Raw genomic sequence first — 18,592 nt, forward strand, 5'->3', positions numbered from 1 at the left:
TCTTACACCTGTCAGAATGGCTAAAATCAAGAACACCAATGATAGCCTTTGCTGGAGAGGTTGTGGAGAAAGAGGCACACTCATTCATTGCTGGTGGGAATGCAAACTTGTGCAACCACTTTGGAAATCAGTGTGGCGATTTCTCAGGAAATTTGGGATCAACCTACCCCAAGATCCAGTAATACCACTATTGGGAATATACCCAAGAGATGCCACATCAAATGACAAAAGTATCTGTTCAACTATGTTCATAGCAGCATTGTTTGTAATAGCCAAAACCTGGAAACAACCTAGATGCCCTTCAATGGAGGAATGGATGAAGAAAGTGTGGAATATATACTTGGCAGCATCTTTAACACAGGTGCAGTACCCCCTCTCCTCCGTCTTTGCCCCTTCCCCCTTTTTCTGAGAAATTGTATATGGCTGAGGAACAATAGCTGTGACAACTTAACAGTGTTAAACCTTCTTGTGAAGAAAGAGTCCGTGTTGTCAGCTTTGGAGAAAGGAACACTGGGATGAAGATTTGCAGTATAGCCAGGATTAATATTTCTAAAGTGTTTTTTAAAAATGACAAAACATCGAGAAAAGATTAACTCCCCAAGAAGAGAAACATGTGCAAAGCTTGTAAGTAGATAATTCTCAATAGGAAAAATACGAACGGCCACTCTACACTAATGTGTACTGAAGATTCTAGATATTTATAAAACAACAACTGGAGACTGGCGAAATGGCTCAGCTGTTAAGAGTTCCGACTGTTCTTGAAGAGGAGCTGAGTTCAGGTTCTGGAGTCCATATTGGGAGCTCCCAACTACCTTTAACTCCTGCTCCACGGGATCAAATACTGTCTTCTGGCTTCCGCAAGCACCTACATCCAATATATATCCCTCCCAAGACTTAGACATAAATAAAAATAAAATAAGTGTTTTAAAAATTAGCATTTTCCTCATTTGCCAGACTTGTATATAAAATATGACCAAAACATTTGTAAATAAAACACAGAGAAATGTGTACTCTTCATTCTTTGTCAGAATGGTACAAATCGGATGTCCTTACTGTGGGCTGTCTGAGACAGGACACCCAGAAGAAAACTTACATTCCTGTTTTAATCCAGCAATTCCAACTCCCAGGAAATTCTTAAGAAATAATGATGCGAATGGGCAGCACAGGTTATGTATTGATATTCGTATTACAGTGTGAGATATTGGCAAAGACAGAGCTTCAATGTCTATTCACAAGGAGACAATTAAATACGTATGACTCATCTTTATTATAGCACAGGATACAACCATTAAGAAGGACACCAGTCTGTGTTAATTGATGTAGAATGACAACCACAGATTTGAGTGAGAAGTTGGCTCCCAGTAGTATAGGTTATATCATATATTTCAAAATATATATCTGTACTTTATGTCATGAAATTATCAGCCATATGTGTGCAGGTAGATTTTTTTCATTGGGTAATCTGCTACCTTTTGATTAATATTATTAATTTTAAAGCTTGTTTCTAACTTGCTATTAGAACTTAACCCATTTCTGTTCATCTATGTGTTGTCACATGACTTGTGGTTTTTCCTCTCCTCCTTCAAGTCTGTTCCCTCTCTGCCTCTCACTGGTAGGGGTAGCCCCACCTTTTCCCTTCCCAGCATCCTCTTTGCCCCCAAGATCCCTGCGTAACTATTGGTCATTCAGATTTTTATTGTGCCAATCAGAATGACACATCTTCACAGTGTATAAAAAGATTACTCCACAGCATATGTGCTTGTCTATTTTCTACTGTCAGATTCTCCAGTAGGAAAGTTCCTATCTCCAGGCTTCCTCCTGTCATGATCTTCCTCTTACATGATCTAAAAGCTAGTAGTCCATACCAGTCTTGGTCCATCACCAAGGTGATTCCATGGTTTTAAAAAATTTCTTTTAAAACTGTTTAAATCATACAGTAATTGTATCAAATAATGTGATTCATTGTGACATCTTTATAATGAACACAACATACTTTGACCATAATTACCATCCATTACTGTTTCAGCTCCTTCTACCTGCCACATCCTTTTCCTCTTCCCCAACAATAACCTTCTACTTTTGTGTTTCTCCCTTCTGACTCTTCATACTACAAAAAACCATTCAGTATTTGTCTGGGTCTGGCTCATTTCATTTAGTATTATGGTCCCATGTTACATAAATTTTCCTATAAATGGCATAATTTAGATATTCTTTAGAGATGAATATTACTCTATTTTGCATACATACCTCACTTTTTTATCTCTCTATTCTTTGACAATGTCTTTGGCTTATTTTATGTTTCAGCTGTTGTGAATAGAACCATGATAAATATTGGCATTTATATATTTCCACTGTGTACTATGATTCTCCTTGTTATAGAACTAGAAGGGGTATAATTCTATTATACCTTTTTAAAGAACTTGTGTCCTGATTTTCACAGTGGCCACACTAATTTGCTTTGCCACCAACAGTGTATAGAAATGTTCTTTTGTCTCTCATCATGTCTGACATTGCTACTCTTCCTTTTCTTGATGACAGTCTTTCTGGCTGGGGTGAAACAGAATCTCAATGTAATTTTGATTTGTGATGCACAGCTGGTTAATTATGTCAAACATATTTTTTCACGTGTTTATTGGTCAAGATTTTTTTTTCTGCTTGTAGGTCAGCTCTGAGAATATTTGACTCAGTGCTGGAGGCAAATCTCAGGGTATATTTCTTCGAGGGTGATACAACCCAGAATACCAATCAAAAGAGGCTCTGTTGAGTGAGGTGATCAGGTTTGCAGCGAGACTGGAGCCAGGTCCATAGCTGAAGCATCTGACAGTTCGCAACAAAGCTGATGATCAGTCATGATCTTATTTTGATCACTGCTCTCTGACTGGAGAGCAGCAGCTCCTGGGACAGCACTGGTATCCACTGTCTGAGGGAGAATATTCCTATTGACCGGCCTCTGCCACTCTGGCCACATTCTTTGCTGCTTAGTCTCCTCTCTCACCAGCAGCTTTTCCAGGGTGTGTACCAAATGGATTCCGATCTTCTTTCACGAAGTGCATTTTGGAAATCCCCTCACCATATTTTTTTAAATCTCTATAGAGTTTACGTCATAAGGATGTTTTTGATCAAACTGTATTTTTAAATCAGTGAAAAGAGTTGAGATGTGAAAGCTCATCCACAAGTTTCCATTTTTTAGCTGTAGCATTATCTTCATGCATGTCAGTCACATTGAACTGTAGAATGTTTGGCAAAGAAAAAAATTAAAGTGAAAGCTATTCTTAACACTTACCACCTCTACTCAAGGACAAGAGAAACGGAGACAGAGTGAAAGAGAATGAAGTTGCCCAGAGAACCATTTTCACAAAAATTTTGGTAATTTGTTTATAATTTCCCTTCCATATTTTAGTTTCAAAATGAACATGCAAGATTTTAAAAATAAGAATCGAAAGCTTTAATTTAAGAAATATATCAGTTTCTTGAATCTGTGCATGCAAATTCTTATAAGAACTTAGGTGTTTGCTACACTTCCTGGGGAGATATGCACTTATGTCTGCTCATCCCAGACAGGGTACCAATGGCAGAGGGATGATTCTACCCAAGACTAGCTTGATGAGCAAGTGAGTTTATTGGGGTTACTTACAGGAGTGTGCGTGCTGGTTCATTTTTTTGTCACCCTTCTATAAGATAGAATCATATAGAAAGAGGGAGTTTCAGTTGAGAAAATGTTTTGTCACATTGGCCCACGGGCAAGTCTGTGGTGCATTTTATTGGTTAATGATTGATTGATCTGGGAAGTCCCATGGGTAGGCGGGCCTACATTGCATAAGAAAGTAAACTGAGAGAGAAACACGAGAAGTAAGACCATGACAGCATTCCTCCATGGTCCCTGCTTCAGTTCCAACCTCTAGGTTCCTGCTTGAGCTCCGGTCCTGACTGACTTCCCTCAGTGATGAACTGTTTACTGATAGGATAAGCTAGGTAAACCCTTTCCTCTTCAAAGTGCTTTTAGTTATGGTGTTTATCACAGCAGGAGAAAGCACACTAGGACAACATGGATGATTCAAAGATAGTTGCTTCACCTAAAATCTCACTGGACAAGGGTGGTGTCTCACAAACTCTGCCTCCCTGGAGCTTCCTTCATGGTTCATAGACATCTATTCTGGGTGGGGAGTCTTCTCTTCTTGGTACAATCGTGAGAACACCAGGATCAGAACTAAGAAGTCTGGAAAGAGGTGGCCCGGAACCTGATTGTATTATCAGGAGTCAGAGCTGAGGACTGGCTGTCCAAGAGTCTTAGTTCTTCCCCGAGTTGGAAAAGGAGTTGAATACACAAAGGAAGCAAGATTCAGAAGAGTTAAAAACAGGCCTTCACTGAAGCTGGAAACAGATCACAAAGAGCGGAAAGCACAATCAGGAAGAGTGGGGCCTTCTGTAGGGTCTCTTGATTCTTGTTTTGTTTGATCTGCTCCCCACACACCTCATCGTTGACCCAGGCAGTCCTGGCCCAGGTACAGACAGCTATGACAAGTTACCTTATCTGATGGACAGCCTTGGTAGGAAGGTAGTCTTGTTTGGTGCATGGCCTCGTTAGACAAATTTCAGTTGTTACATGGGAATATTATGTCTCTTCCTCTCTCCAACCTTTGCTATGACTGATTGCCCCTAGCTATCTCCTAACAGTTGAGGCAGATAGTGATCTGTGTTAGCTACTTTTCTCACAGCTATGACAAAATACATGGCAAAAGAAACTTATTTTGTTCACATAAGGGGTCACAGTTCATCACTGTAGCACGGGCTTGTCAGTAGGGTCATAGGGCAGCTCCTGTTACATTTGAATTCAGGAGGCACAGAAAGACGAATGCTCATGTTCAGCTCGCTTTCTTCCTTTCGCTCAGGCTTGTCCCCAGCCTATGAGACGGTGGCACCTGCTTTCATGCTGGGTCTTTTCTACCCCCCAGTTAAACATTTCTGGAAACATACTTACAGACAGGAGTCTAAATCTAGTACGCAACTAAGACTATGACATTATTCCACAAGAATTCAGAGATCTTCACTAGGATCAGATCATTCACCTTGGATCATCCACTTGTATGCTGAAATTCTAACCCCAGAGTAGTGATATGAAAACAGGCCTTAAAGAAGATAATTTGGTTCAGAGAGTTGAGCCTTCATGAATGGGATTAATGTCTTTATAAAGGGAATCCTAAAGAGGTCTCTCAGCCCTCGTACCATTTAAGGGCATATCAAGTCATGGATATACTTGTGGATAAGTACATTATATAAGTAATTCATTCTTTTAGATCTATCCAAGTTAAGGGAACACTAATATATTCTATTATTTCCTTATCGATGGATATTCATCCTTTTCTGTTTTCAGTTTCATACATTCATTTAGCTAGTTTTTGTGTGTGTGCATGTGCATACAAGTGTGTCATAGCACACACATGGAGGTCAGACAACAACCCACAGGGGGCAGCTTTCTTCTCCCACCATGTAGGTTCTAGAGATTGACCTCTGGTCATTAGGTCACAGATGCCTTAGCCTGTGGAGCCACCTCAGTATCCCTTCTTTTGAGGAAATGAATGCCACGTCTATGTCCATGTGCTGTATTGAGTTTATGAATCTTGTCACATTGCAATGACCAGGTCATTTATGGGAAACAAAGGTTTAAACTTCCAAGAAGACAGCCTGTGTCTATATTCTTACAGGCCCCAGAGGGGAGTTTGGATCAGTACCAAAAAACACACACACAAGAGCTGGATAAATGTTGTTTCCCTTCCTGCTGGGCCATGGCAAGTTCAAGCTTTCCAGAAATCCTCCCAGGAAGGTGGTCATGTGACTGTACACTGGCAATGTTTTAGGTTAGGGCTCTGACCAAATCTGTAACTTGCTGTGGTGCATCTGTCTCATTTAACCTCCTTCCCCTATTTCATCATTTTTAGGCAGGTGTCTGACACAGACTTTTATCACTTTAGGCCTAGAAACAGAATTGTTAGGTCAAAAAAATAGGCCCTCCTATCATCTTATTTTGGGTCAGATATAGTTGCTTGGAAACACACAGTTTTTTTTCTTTAATTACTATTAATCTCTAACATTCCAGCATCAGAAGAACAATGTTGGACTGGGGATATGATTCAGTGCATAAAGTGCTTGGCCTGCTAACATGAGGATCTAGTTTGTATCTCTGGAATCCACATAGAAGCTGATGGCATGGCATGAAACCCAGTGGTGGGAAGCAAAGACAGGACTCCCAAAGCAAGCTGACCGGCCAGACTAGCCTAAGCAACAAGTTCAGGATTTATCAAGATCCCTTGCTATATTTAAGATGAAGAGCTTTTGAGAAAGACACCTGTGTCAATTTGTCGGTCTATGCATGCATAGATATGTGTGCTCACACAGGTGAACATGCACACACATACATATATATGCAAGAATAATATTGCTGTTATATATCAAATATATGTCTACTATTTCTCATACAAAAACATAAAATCTGACATACTGTGAAATCTGAAAGTTCTGACAATAGGACATGACAGACAAGAGGTTATGGGCAGAAAATTCATATTCTGAAACTGTGTTTTGTGTACAAAATTAGTCTTAAAAATTGTTTGAAAGTCTTTTTTATATTTGTGGATCAAGTACCCACAAAATATATAGGAATCTGATAGTTAGTCTAAGAACATCTAGGATATTCCTGAACTATCTCATTACATACATGCGAATATAAAAATATGATCAGCAAATCAGAAACCCTGCTTCTTCTGAGTACTCTGAATGGGGGAGATTAAATTTGTTCCAAATTGCCTCTTATGAGTATTCAGTGTCAGTAGAGAAGTTCTCAATGTGTATATTCAGATATAATATTACATAAAACTCAATGTGTATATTCAGGTATAATATTACATAAAATTGTGTTAAGAAATGACTTCCAAGGCTTTCATTTTGTAGCTAAATAAAACCTGAACTGGTTCTTTATTCTTCTCTCAATTATAGCACAAAACTGTCTTGGTACCCACAGTTGCCATCTCTCAGACAATATGAAGAACCTCACAATGGTGTCATTAGGGTCCTATGCTCAATTTGTGCTGCTTGAAACATTTTATGGAACATGAGCTTCCATAACTTCTTCATCATGGAGGAGCTGGCAAGGTGACTCAGGGATGAGAGCACTTGCTGTTCTGATGTGAGATTCCCCTCTGTATGCTGTGATTGCCACTTATTAATAAAGAAGCAGTTTGGGGCCTATAGCAGGGCAGAATTAAACTAAGCTGAATTCTGGGAGAAAGATGGCAGAGGCGGGAAGAGGCCATGTATCCCGCCACCACAGAAAGACATACTGGAAACTTGCCGGTAAGCCACAGCCATTTGACAATACACAGATCAATATAAATGGGTTAATTTTAGATGTAAGAGCTAGATAGCCATATGTTCAAGCTATTGGCCAAACAGTATTGCAAATAAAATAGTTTCTATGTGTTTATTATGGGACCAGGATTCGGGGGGACAGAAACCTCCATCTATGAACTGGTTCCCTGTGTGCTAGCTATATCCATGTAAAACCTAAGAAAGCTTAAAAAGGAATTCTAGACACACACACACGCACACACACACACACATACACACACACAAAAACCCCCAGAGTTTAACAGAGCTTCTTGCATTCTTGCTGGTAGCATCCTGTAGCTCCTAGCTCCTTTAAGAGATGTCTTCCTGATTCAGTGATAGCAGAAAAAAAAAACCCTGTGCAGTTTTGAAACATTGGCTTCCTGAGCTGTGCTGCTAGCATGAACTCTGACTCTTTTAGGAGATCCAGCTATGGAGCCTTTAAATGGGGTTTGTGAACAGAGTGCTACATCTTGCTTAGTAGCAACACAGCCCTGATGTGACCCAACCCTGCATCTGGGACTGAGAGAATGGCTCTCAAAGACAATGAATGGACCTTCAACATGTTGAACTGGGTGGGGCCAAAAGGCAAAACAGCCTTAGTCCTAATCACAAATCCACTTACATTTTAAGAAGTGCTTAGCATTTTACGAAGCACTCCTGGACAGAAAAGGATTACAGAAACAATAAGACAGATTCAGACATAAGAAAACTCTAAACAAGTAACAGTCTGTTTAAAAAATGTAAGTAGGCTTGGGAGAGAGAAGAAAAGGAGTATAGAAAGTTATAAAAAGTAAATAGATTTAAAAAAATAAAACAATGTCTTTAATGAGACAGAGTAGGACAGTACTCTCATTAAAAGTACATAGACAGTACATAGATTAAAAGAAGTACAGAAACTAAGCCACATAAAGATGGAAAATACACAGAGAGTCTAGATTATGTTAACTATTGTGTTTCCTTTAAATTTTTTGTGAAGGAGCTAAATACAGAGAGACATTTCATGTATGGGCTGCTAAGCTAAACATATATGTATATATATATATAATTTTGATTCCAAAATTTGGGTCTTGGAATTTATTGCTTTGAAAAAGAGGTTCTGCTTTTGTTTCCATAGAAGATGATAACCTGTGGATTAATTCCAGACTAATGTGGTTTGATGGACCAAGACCCACCAAAAGGTCACTGTGAACACCCCCCTCCCCAATACTTTACCCAATAAAAAGCAGGAAGCAGTTTGGAGGGAACTATGTCCAAATTCCCAAATATTGTTTATAAATGTTTGTTTGCATTTAAAGGAGAATATATTAAGTGGTATATACTTTACATTGGTATGGATCTTGGTTTATTGATACAAGTTTAAGATCAATTTTGTTATATGTATATTTATCTCTTGATTAAGGTAATGTGTTTGTGCAGCTCATTTAGAAAATGTAAGGTATAATTAAGAAATATAGGTTAATAGATAATCATCTATAATACTCAAGCTTGTAGTCTTGTTAGTTTTTTTTAGATATATAGAGATATATTTCAGTTAGATAGGTATTCTTCAAATCTTTTAGAGACCTTCAGAATATGGCATTTAAAATGTTTTAAGAGCTTAAGAGTTTTCTTGACAATGAGACACATCTGCTCCTGGCAGCACCAATCTACTTCAATAGGATGATAGGCATTAAAGAGGTTCCTCAAGGAGTTTGTTGGCCATTTGGGAAAGAAATTGCTCTTGACTGGATTGCTTGATGGAGTGCTGTGTGAACTGGACATACAGGACCCGCAGATAAATGACTGCTGAACTTGCTTAAAGGTTAGATTGTCCTTTGGGGTTCCTTTTTCATGAAAGAGTCTGCTAGACATTCTGCATGACACAGAAGAAAGTGACTGACAAATTGCCAATATAGGTGGAACTGTCTATAAAATTTCCTGCTTTATGGAAAAGTCTTCCAGATGCTATTGGCCTATAGGCTGAAGATTGATGCTCCAACGTTACAGAACAACATTGGGTGACTGTCCAGGAAGCAAGATATTTCTGTCAATTCTAGAGTTTTTGATGTTGCTTACAATGTACTTTCTCCTTTCTTTGGTAATATTATTATATCCTTCTGGAGTCTTTGATAGTGTTGAAGAATAGATAGTTATAGTTTTCCTTAGTTATAATAAAAGATAAAGTTGATAGAAATATCATAACTGTAATTCTTGTTTGATACCTATTTTGTTTTATGTAATTTTACTAGGTTAAAGTTAAAACCTTCCTTTTTATTTAAATAGAAAAGGGGAGGTGATGTGGGATTCCATTCTTATGTTGTGATTACCATTGATTAATAAAGATGCTATTTGGGGCCTATAAGCAGGACAGAACAGAGCTAGGAAGGGAAAACTAAATTGAATTCTGGGAGAAAGAAGGCAGAGTCAGGAAGAAGCCGTGTAGCCTGCTTCCACAAACAGATGCTCTGGAACCTTGCTGATAAGCGACAACCATGTAGCAATATACAGATTAATAGAAATGGGTTAATTCTAGATGTTAGAGCTAGCTAGCAATACCCTTAAGTTATTGGCCAAACAGTGTTGCAAATAATATAGTTTCTGTGTGTTTATTATGGGACTGAGTGGGACAGAAATCTCCACCAACACTGCTCAGTCATGAGAACCTGAGTTGGGTTTTCAGTATGCTTATCAGAAAATTCACAGATGCCTGTATTTCCAGTTCCAGGGACTCTTATGCCCCTGGCTTCCCTGGGCACATGCACACATGTTCTCCAGTACACACACAGAGACATACACACAGATATACATACACACATAAACAAATAGAATAACATTATCACATAGAGATCATTTTATGATAGTTTTTTTCAAGTTTTGGCATGATGTACAGAGAACACCTCAGCTAGTGGTGAAGACAGAGACAGCTCAAGAGGCTAGGATTTAAAATAAATAGCACTCTCAAAACCCAGGGAACCAAGTCTGACTTTATACTTGTCAGTTCTCCATGGTACGCTCAGTACCACTAGCCTGCAGTCCAAACCTGCTTTCATAGGTTCTCTCAGTTTTCTGTCAACAGTGGCTCTGTATCTCTTCATGCTTCATGTCTTATATGGCAAGAATGGGTTGAGAAGTCTCTAGATGGCTAGGTTCTTATATGGACGTATGTTATGCAGAACACTCAAGTGTCTGAGAGAATATTAGGAATAGGAGATACCCACTGACTCACTGACTCGCATCTGGATTGTGAGCTCTGGGCCAGACCTATCCTCTCACATACTCATCTGGAGTGTCTATCCTCTCATGGACACATCTAGTGTGGATCAGGCCCCCTGTCCCACAGACTCACGTGGAATGCGTCTCCCATCTTTTCTCATTGTTGGGACCAGATAACTGACACGAAGTCACTTAAGGGAGAAAGTTCCTATTTTGACTTACAGTTGGATACAGTTCTTCATTGTAGGGAAGAGAGGGCAGGAGAGAGAAGACAAAGATCAGGAGTCCAAGTGGTCACATTGTATCCATACTCAGGAAGTAGGGAGTGAACAAGAAGTGTAGTGATGTCACAAAATCTTAACGCCTACTTCCAGCACTCTACTTCTTTCAATGTAGCTCTACTTCCTAAAGGTTCCCCAACCTCCCCAGACAGCACCACCAGCTGGAGACCAAGTGAACAAACACATGAGCCTATGAGGAACATTTTCCATTCAACCCACAGTGTCATCCACAAAGAGAAAGGTCCTTGCAGGACTGTTCTGTTGCACTATTAAACAAAGCTCTTTTTAGACTTTCTTTTCCCTTCACTGTGACTGCTCTTCCCAGTTGGACCTACAGTCAGGACCCAAAGGCTGAGCAGTGAGCAGAAAAATGAGCCTGGATTCCTCTGGAGTCTCCAAGGTAGATACTTGCAGCACGAAAGCATTTTTAGCTTAAGGAGCATATGTGTGTGTGTGTGGGGGGGTATTAAATAATCCATGCATGTGGCTATAGGATATGAAGGAATATAAAAGTCTTTTATTAGGAAATAACATTTTTCTTTGAGTTATTAGCACCTAAAATTTACAACCCACGAACTATTATGAAATAATTGACTACAATATATAACTTGGATATATTTTCAATATTATGTTTTAGACAATGTGATAAATTACAGATGATCGTTAATTCTTTGAGGTTTATGTAGGGGGTATTTGAGGATGTTGCTGACATCCTGTTTCTGCTGGGAAAATGGAAAAATATGCTGTGCACTGATTAACTCCTGAAGTCAGTATGCTCAGTTAACCACAAGAATGAGATCTCAAAGCAGATGTGAGAGAAGGCAGAACTATGAAGCAGACATGCTCCAATCAGGCTTATAGTTGCCAATGAGATGAAACACCTGTACTGGCTTAAGGCGAAGTCTGCATGGATTTACAAAACAGAAACATTATTGGAATTTTAACTAGACTGAAGACACTAATGAAAACAGGCCAGTATTACCCCATGTCTTAATTTCTTTTTTAGCTCTTCTGAAACATTACCATGGCAAAAGCAACCTAAGAGAGAAAGGGCCTGCTCTGGCTCATGGTTCAAAGATACAGTTCATCATGGTGGGGTAATCAAGACAGCAAGAACTTGAAGCAGCTGGTCATACCACACCTACAGTTGGGAACAGAAATGAATGCATGTAAGCACTCATCTTGCTTTCTCCATCTTAAGCAGTCTACCACTCCACCTTTAGTTAAGGCGAGTTTTCTAGCCCAGTGAGTGGCTCATCAGGTCAAGCACACTTGCACAGAATCCCAGTTGCCCAAATTCAATCCCCAAAGCCCACATACAGATGGAAGGAAAAAAATGACTCCATGAAACTTTCCTCTGATCTCCACAGGTTCACATGGCACATAAACACCACCACCACCCCAACAACAAAATACCATACATAAAAACCGGTCCTACTTCCAATAATAAAAGATAACCTCACACAAGCCTTCCCAGAAGCCCATCTACTAATGTTTCTAGATTCTGACAATGACAAACTGAGAGTTGACCCAGACCACCATAGCCTGTGGTCAGGAAAAGTGGGACTGTCTTCAGTGATCAGCTGCTGACTCACAATGCTTTCCAGTGCTGGACTGAGGAGGCGCAAGTGGGATTTGTTTAATTGCTGTCGTCTGGAAACAGTGTTGAATCTAGAGACTGTCGCATCCCAAACACAGCTTTCTCCTGGTCACTTCCCATGCCAGATCACACAGGGACAGAAATAAAATGTCATTTCCCTCACTGAGTCTTTATAAAACCACATTTAACTTCTGAAATAACAGAAACCTCAAAGTAAAACTTCAGAAAACTATCTTTTTTTTTCAAACTAATTCATGCCTCTAGTTACAGGAAGTAGAAACTTGTGGAAAGTCTTTCTGTGGGAAATGTTTTTTTTTCTCTAAGGTATTAGCACTAATGAACTATTATGAAAGAATTGTCTACAGTATGCAGCTAACATGTGCATTTTCAACATTGTGTTGTAGAAAGTAGACAAATTAAAGGTAGTTGTTAATCATTTGAAGTCTATGTTGTGGAAAGAGTCTATGCATGTATCATCTCCTCTTGTGTCTAGGCAAGGGTCATGACTGACCTGAATGTGATAGGAGAAATTGAGTCCCTTCCTATGGATTCAGGATTTAAGAGAATATGTATTTCACATGTGTGTACACATGCATGCATGTATACTTATATAAGGGCCTGTGTGTGTAGAAGCCTGCGGTTGACACTCAGCATCTTCCTTAGGCACCCTCTACCGTAGTTTTTGAGGAGCATCTCTAAAACCAGAGCTCACCCCCTCAGCTAGGCTGCCTGGACACTGAGCTCCAGGGATCTGCTCTCTCGGAACTGGAGTTGCAGACATACACTACAGCATGCAGAATTTTATGTGAGTGCTTATATGGCAAGCACCTTTTAAGACTCAGCCATCTCCCAGCCTTCATAGATTTTGTAGATTATTGCCTGACTTTAAAATTAATTATAGAATATATGCCAGGAGATATGGAAACATGCCAATCCAAGTGCAAATGTGCCAAGTGTAGCCAGAGGTTGTGTTCAGTGTCTGCTGCCCTATAGGAAATTAAGGCTAATCAATAATATCAAAGGGGATATCACACTACTCTCCCTGCTCCAGTGTTTCCCACCCAGCCTGGTCGGCAAAGATAATCTCTAGGCCTTCTTCTAAGGAAGCTTTGGCAGAGTTTCCTTCAGTCAGTATGAGGTGAATCCAAGGAGGGTTGGTAGGAAGCATTCATTACCCAAATACTTGCTTTGGAAAAGACATGGTGTGTTAAAGCAAGCCTCATGCCGTGCTTCCTAAATCAGCTCCCATCATCATCTGAAAGAAAAAGTAGTTGCAGTGTCTCCTAGGTTCAGACAACATCTACTTCAAATGGGAGACATTATTTGTTTTTTTCCCTATATAGATTATGTTTCAGAGCAGCAAAAATAATTGGTTTGGAAAAACTATTATCTTTTAAAAAGACGCATAGCTAGCAAATGAGAAGAAATGATAGAAAGAGAAAACCACATTCAAAAAAGGTCACGGATCTAGACAATACCCATCAATATTGTTGAGCTCATTAGATAGAAATGCAAGACATGAAGGTTCACATCTCTAGGCCAGGCTGACACAGCCAGAATCTACTAACTTTTCATCACTGAGAAAGGGACAAAAGGGACACAGGTTTTCTTTCTGTGTGAGACAGGAGAGAGTGTATAAGATTATTGAAAAGGTGTTAAAAAGGAATCCTACATTTGGGCTGGGGACGTGTTTCAGTTGGTGAAGTGCTGGCAGTTTAAACATGAGACCTGGGTTTGATATCTCACAGATATGTAAAAACTGAGCAGAGAGGGCATCGTTCTCCTCATCCCTGGGGAGGGAGAGTGGGGCAATACACCAGTCAGACAGCCTAGCTAATGGTGAGTTCCAGGTTCAGTAAGAGGACCTTGTATCAAAAACTATGATGAGTGAAAAAGACACCAGACCTTGATCATTGTTTTCCATATAGTCTTCACACAAAGACACACAAAGACACACACACACACTTACAAAGAACCTCTATATCCAATAAGACTTTGAAATCTATCAGTTCCCAGGTATCATGGCTAGAAGGGTTATATTAAGTGACACCAACTATGAACATTTCTTCTTTTTTGTTACTTTAAAACATATATTGCATGTATTTTGGATTTCTGATTTGCATATATCACCCTCTCTGTTATAATTATGGGTTCTTTTCCAATTTTATGTTCCATGGATTAGTTCTCTAAAGCCTTCTCCCTCTACTCCTTTTAACTGACTTGGTTCTACCTTTTATTGTTTATGTTTTCTTTATCCCTTCTTTATAGTTTTCTTTGGTTTTGTTATCTCTTCTGTTTCTCTGCTCAGATCTGCCAACACAGCACGACCACCTGCCTGATGGTCTTGCTGTCCTGCATTCCCTGCCATGATGGACTGTTCTGCTGTGAGCCCAAGCAAACCTTTGCTTTGTTATGGTCTTTTGTAAAGTGTTTTGTCATGGCAACCACAAAGAAAACTGACAGGTTTTGTACAAGGCATTTGGGGGCTAGCTCTTATTTAGAGTTTTCATGGCAAGGCTCTAGGGAGGGGCAACCCAGGAGTGTTGCTCACATATATTCGCTCTCCCGCTCCAGCAGGTCACACCTGCTCTGTGGTCCCCAGCTGTTAATGCCCCTGAGAGAGTGAATCTGTATCAAATGCATGTGTTCTTTGTTCTTGATTTACTACTCATCATGTAGTGAAATTTCAAGTCAGAATTCATCAGAGGCACTGGATCTGTTGACCTTCAGTGTGGCTGCAAGGCACCTACAGCATCCTTCTTTTATTCGTCTTCTGTTTTTTGTTTTTTTGAGACAGGATTTCTCTATAACTTTGGAACCTGTCCTGGAACTATAGCTCCTGTAGACCAGGTAGGCCTCAAACTCACAAAGATCCCCTTGCTTCTGCCTCCCGAGTGTTGGGAATAAAGGTGTGTCCCACCACTGTTTGGTGCTTTCTTCATTCTTGAAGGAGTTGGTCCTGGAAGCTGTATCTTGTTTTCTTGCTTAGGGTCACAAAATACAACCCCATTGCATATGGTTGGGAAAAGACCAAGACTCAAAATTGGCAGTAGTTTTGACTGAATATATAATGATTTGTGTGCCACTACAGTAAGGCTTTAAAAACCCATGTCTAATGATTATAAGTGGAGGACTGCCTGCATTTATTCTCTGTTGTCTTTTTGTAGTGTCTGTGTGGGGGCACAAAAATCATCTTTTGAGCACAGCATCTTTGTTTCTGGATTTGTAATGGTTTGCCTGTCTTTCTATGACTTCTCTCAGCCATCCACAGTAACAGTCTTCTTCTCTTTATGACTTGCTTGGAGGACTCGTGACTTGAGGCAATAACTTCACAGAACGTCATTAACTTATAATAATTCTGCATAGTAATGGGTTTCATTGTAACAGTTTCATATATGTACACAATGCATTGTGATCACATTCTCCTATTCCTCTCCAACGGATCCCATCCTCATCCCAATTCGTCTCTTTTCTACTTTCCTGTGTTTGCTTGTTTGGGTGACCCAATTAATTAGTGTTGATTGCATATGCAAAGTGCAGAAGTCACAGCCCATCCTGAGGATTTATAGGCAGTTATTCCTTCCTAAAGGGGATGCTTTCCTCAGTGGTATAGCCACTGGTACATTGCCTGTGTTCCTATGAGTGGTGTGTGTGTGTGTGTGTGTGTGTGTGTGTTGTGTGTGTATATGTTATAGCTAGAACACTGGGGCCTTCTTGAGCCAAAATTTTCTCATCTACATAAACAGCCATAGAACTAATAATTTGGCCATGTGTAGTAGGATCTGAAATGAGCAGTTTCTATGAAAATGGGAATGATGGAAGAGATGTAATTTGAGCCATTGCACAGTGATGTTAGAGTATGCAAGACCTCTGTCTCTCCAGTTCATTTAGCCAGGGAGAGTCTGATACCATACAAATGTCCCCAGACTCACTCAAGACAAGACAAAGGAGATCCCTGGAATATTATTGAAGAGGGGGAAATAGGAAAAGAAAACACACCAGGAAGTGTTGGCACATGCCTTTAATCCTAGTACTCGGGATGTAGTGGCAAGCAGATTTCTGTGAGTTTGAGGCCAGCCTGGTCTACAAAAGCTAGGTCCAGGGTAGCTAGGGCTGTTACAAAGAGAAGCCATGTCTCAGAAAAAAAATACTTTGTCTATCTTCACTTCTTGAGATAGATGGGTGTGATAATGTTTGGGTGTCACTGGAATTGTAGAAATAAATAGATTTTTCCACAAATCCATCCAATCTCTTTCAATACCTTGGAAATTCTAAGTTTCAAAAATAAATAACACAACCATTTGCTTAATTTCCCCTTCACTTTCTGTGCATTGTAATTAGAACAAACTGTAAATAATGAGGCATTCCACAAGGTCAGCTCAATCATAGAAACAGAGGAAATTTATTCCCCAAGTGCCTACACAAACCAGAACATCAGGCCACAGTCATCTCTACACAGGCTTTGAGAATTCATGTATCCTTTTGTCTGAATTTTAAATTTTACATTCAGCCATTTCTGAGAGAGAGAAAAAAACCCAAACCCAAACAAAAGCTCTTGCCATTTGTAATGTTTTTACCCCTGTCCGTCATTACTTCATGTCTTCTTTTCAGTCCTCTGAGCAGACACAAGAGAATCATTTCCCTTCAGTCATCAGAAGCTGAGGAACAGAGATGTTATGTGACCTGCCCAATATCACACAGGAAATTTTCACAGAAGCCACACAAAAGCAGCTGAATTTACTGACTCTGGCCATTTTTCTTGCCTTCTCACTCTGTGGCCTTATTTGGGGTCTTGCAGAGAACAGTATACGACAGCTCCTCCCTTAGTGTGCTGGCTGGTTTATGTCAATCTGACACAAGCTGGAGCCATCTGAGAGGAGGAAAACTCATTGGAGAAAATGCCTCAATAAGATATGAATGTATGTAGGCAAGCCTGTCAGGAATTTTCTTAATTAGTGATTGGCGGAGGAGGGCCTAGTTCCCCGTGGACAGTGCCATCCCTGGGCTGGTAGTCCTGGGTGGTCTAAAAAAGCAGGCTGAGCAAGTCGTGAGGAGCGAGCATTTAAGCAACACTCTTCATGGTCTCTGCATCAGTTTCTGCCTTCTGGCTACTGCATTGGGTTCCTTTCCTGACTTCCTCCAGTGATGGATTATGTGGTAGAAATGTAAGCTAAACAAACCTTTTCCTTCCCAGATGCTTTTGGTTAAGGTGCTTATCACGGCAGTAGAAACCCTAACTAAGACACCTAGTTTTACCATTCCTTATTAGACTCTACCATCTGTGTTACAGACTTGGTAGAATTCCCCTCCGTGTTCCCTGCAGTAACCAAGTAAAAATTACATTCACTCAAGCACTGAACTTGAATTGGGGGAAATGCATGCTCCTAGACCTGCAGAATTTTGCAAGCGAAAGTATCAACACTTGCCTCCTTGCTATTTTATCAACATTTGGTTTTTTAATTTCTTCCTATTCTGTTCCTTCTCTAGTTGAATGTATTTAAAGGAGACATGGCTATGCCATAAATACTAGGGAAAGTATTGAAATTTATCACTCTCAGTAAGCAAGAGGACTCCTGATGCCATTATGGATTCATTGAACCTGCATGCATCTTTTTCAGTAACTTTCCATTTACGCCTCTCTTCATTCAAGGCACACATTTGTTTTCGCTTCCTTTTTTTTCCTTAATTATTTTATGTTGCTTTGAAGCTCAGGAGTTGTAACATTATCACATGATTAATTTTGTTCCTCTACTATGCTGTAGTTTTCATGAAATTAACCGAGCTGCTTCTTTCCTAGCAAATGCCTACTGATGAATATTTTATTCTTCTCAATTGCCATGTGGTTGACCTTGCTTGATATTTTACGGTAGCTTTTCAAGTAACAAGAGCCTTTGCCTGTAGAGCACTCTGCCTTCATAGGGAATGTGGAAGGCAGTCAAGAGGCCTCTCCATCAAAGAGCCCAAACAGGTCCACTGTTGGTAACTCAAAGATGGGCAGGAGACATCCTTGACCTTCTACCAGCTGGGCAGTAGACATCTCAATAGTATGAATGTAAAAGAGGACTATGCTGGAAGATGGCATGGTGGATAAAACACTAGCCATATCTGTTTTTGGACATAAGTTCTGATCCCCAGA

Source organism: Chionomys nivalis, chromosome 5 (genome assembly GCF_950005125.1).
Source record: "Chionomys nivalis chromosome 5, mChiNiv1.1, whole genome shotgun sequence".
In the NCBI taxonomy this organism is placed as follows: domain Eukaryota; kingdom Metazoa; phylum Chordata; class Mammalia; order Rodentia; family Cricetidae; genus Chionomys; species Chionomys nivalis.